The sequence below is a fragment of the Alligator sinensis genome, unplaced genomic scaffold (assembly GCF_000455745.1).
Source record: "Alligator sinensis unplaced genomic scaffold, ASM45574v1 scaffold407_1, whole genome shotgun sequence".
NCBI classification, from domain to species: Eukaryota; Metazoa; Chordata; order Crocodylia; family Alligatoridae; genus Alligator; species Alligator sinensis.
Genome location: NW_005842464.1, coordinates 702752 through 705738, shown reverse-complemented (window position 1 = coordinate 705738; position 2987 = coordinate 702752). Strand labels below are relative to the sequence as shown.

The window sequence follows — 2987 nt, the reverse complement described above, 5'->3', positions numbered from 1 at the left end:
CTGGACTGTAAGGTGAATAGAAGACTGGCAGGATTGTCGAGCTCAGAGAGTAGTAGTCAATGGCTTGATGTCTGGTTGGCAGCCGTTATCAAGTGCAGTGCCCCGGGGTCGGTCCTGGGGCCAGTTTTGTTCAATATCTTCATCAACGACCTGGAAGATGGGATGGCGTGCACCCTCAGCACGCTTGCAGATGACATCAAGGTGTGGGGAGTGGAAGATACGCTAGAGGACAGGGCAAGAATTCAGAGTGACCTCGACACATTGGAGAATTGGGCCAAAGGAAATCTCCTGAGGTTCAACAAGGACGAGTGCAAAGTCCTGCACTGAGGAGGGAGCGATCCCCTGCACCGGGGCAGGCTGGGGGTGACGGCTGGGCAGCAGCTCTGCAGAGGAGGACCTGGGGGTGAGAGGGGACAGTAAGCTGGATATGAGTTAACAAAAGACAGCCAACATCAGACTGCGTTGTAGTAACAGGGGCCTGACTTGCAAGCCGGGGCAGTGATTCTTGTGCTGTGTTGGGGACAGAGGAGGCCTCACCTGGCCCGTTTGGGAAGAGTCCAGCAGAGAGCAGCAGAAAGGATCGGGGCCTAGAAAACGATCGCCGGTGAGGAGAGGCCGAAAGAACTGAGATGACGTAATCGGGCAAGGGCTGGAGGGGGATCCGATGCCCGTCTGCAGAGACCGAAAGGGTGGTTCCACAGGGTGGAGACGGACTGGGACGGCGCTAGGAGCCTGTGGCCTCAAGTTGCAGCAGGGAAATCGCAGTTGGAGACGTGGAGAAACTTCCTGGCTCTGGGGGTGGCTGGGCACTGGAGCCGGCCGCCCAGAGAAGCTGTGGCAATGTCCGAGAGCGGGATGGACAGACGCGGCTGGGATGCTTTAGTCAGGCTGATCCTGCCTGGAGCGGGGGCTGGACTAGCCGCTCTCCCAAGGGCCCTGCCAGCCGGCGTTGGCTCTGTGATCCTCGTGCCCCCTCGCTGCTGGGAGGGGCTTTGCCCTCCAGGCTCTGCTCGCTCGGGCCCTGGGCTTGGCCCCCCACTGCCCCTCACCCTGCAGCTCCTCAGCACCGCTCAGTCTGAGGCCGTCGCTGACTGCCCTGTTAGTAGAGCATGGGGCCAGCTGGACCGGTCCTGGCCCCGCTGGGCAGCTCAGCAGCCGTCTGTAGCGGGCACGTGTTCCTGGCTGTGCCGGCCACAGCTCTGGCTGGAGGCGGGGAAGGTCACGCTCCGAGCAGGCTGGTACGCCTAGGTTTCCCCTGCCTGGCTGGACCCTGCTCCCGGTCGCCTGAGGCTGGGCAGAGCCTCAGAGGGCTGCTCGCGGGGGGAGCGTGCTGCGCCGTGCCTGGGGCAGCCCCCGGCAGACCAGGCTGATGCGAGTGCCCAAGCTGCACCGTGTGCCAGGGCAGTGCCAGGGTCGGGGCATTGGGAAGGCAGCTCCTTGGAGCCTGCAGCGCAGCTCTGGGTGGGTGAGCAGCAGCCTTCACGCCTGGCAGGGCAGTGAGAGGCACTTGGGGGCTCTTGGCCCGGTGCCGAGCAACAGCACTTCGCGGGTAGATAAGGGCTCCCGGCGAGGGGAGGAGTGGCGGGGGCCTGGCCTGGCGTGTTGCCCCATTGCAGCAGGCTGCGGGGTGGCAGCGGGGCTGCGCGTGGGGTTATAGCTCATCCCAGTAGAGGCAGATCTCTGTTCAGAGACCCCAGTTACTGCTTGCGAGGCGGGGGCTCCCGGGGGGCAGTGGGGGCAAAGCCCATCCAGGGGTTCCCTCAGGCGGGGTCGGTCTAGCCGGCAGCACTGCCCTCCTGGCCCAGGGCAGACTGTGCTGAGGTTTGGGGTAGGAGGTTTGCTGGTTCGGCCTGGACTGGGCACGTGGTGGGGACTGGGGAGGTCAGCCCACAGAGCCCCACAGCCGCCTGGCTAGGAAAGAGGGTGAAGGAAGGAAGGGGAGGAACTTTTCCCCCTCCTGTTGCTACGGGTTTCTGGGGTTTCACCTTCCTCGGAAGTGTTTGCACGGCGGCAGCCCAGGCTGGGGGTGGGACTGGCTGGGACGGACCCCGCAGGGTCCTGGCTGGAGGGTCTTGTCCCTGCGCTCGGGTTCAGCCTCGTGCCAGGAAGGACTTTGACCCTGTGGTCAGACCAGCGCAGACGGAGGGCTTCTGCCTTCCCCTGCAGCAGGGGCATGAACTCTGCTTGGGGTCTTGGTCCACTTAACCCCCCAGCGGCAGGACGCTGGCAGGGCCCCAGCCCCCGGCTCGGCCTGCAGCAGGTCTGGGCACCCATGTCACATGCAAGAGGGCTGCAGTGCAGCTTGAGAGTAGGTTTGATGGGCGCTTGCCTGGGCTGGTCCAGCCTGGCCTGATCCTGCCCGGGGCAGGGACTGGACCCGCTTTGACGTCCCATGGGCCTGGCCTGCCTGGCTGTGCTGCCCGAGTCCTGGAGCGGGCACGCAGGACCCAGCTGGGCACAGGGCGATTGGGAGGAGAGTGGGCACGGAGCCCTGCTCCCTGCACTCTTGCAGGGGCACCAGAGCAGCTCTCACCCAGGGCAGCTGGCAGGGCAGAGTGGGGTGTGGGGGCAGAGCTGGCCCCGGGCTCCCTGCAACCCCCAGCAGAGAGAGCAAGGGCCTGGGAGCTCTCGCACCCGCACCCACACCCGCCCTGCTCACCGCAGACCTGCAGCAGATGCCCCCTGCACAGGGCAGAGCCTGCCCGTCAAGTGTGACGGCCGGGGCCGGGGCTGGGGCCGTCCTGCCAGGAGGCGCAGCCAGCAGAGCTCCTGCACGGCCCCTCGCCCCAGCCCGGGCCCCAGCGGGCAGAGCCCTGGCACAGCCCCCACGGAGCCCAGGGAGAGCCGTGCCCGGCCCCTGGCAGGGCCCCTCTGGCACAGGCGCAGCTCCTGGCACCCGGCCCAGGCTCCGCTCCTGCTCCTCGCAGCCAGCCCAAAGAGGCCGCGTGTGTCCAGAGCCTGCAGCTCCCGGGCCGGCACCCAGCAGC

The 2987-nt window shown here is 66.3% G+C and overlaps 1 protein-coding gene across 1 annotated transcript in view; it reads left to right on the top strand.

The window, feature by feature from the left end:
- Window positions 1–634: 634 nt before the first annotated feature.
- The window catches only part of SEMA4B (semaphorin 4B), a 14229-nt gene continuing 11876 nt past the window's right edge, over window positions 635–2987 (top strand). Inside the window, exon 1 of the mRNA XM_025212458.1 lies at window positions 635–1461. The gene's annotated coding sequence lies outside the window, so the exon portion shown is untranslated. The remainder of the gene's footprint in view (window positions 1462–2987) is intronic.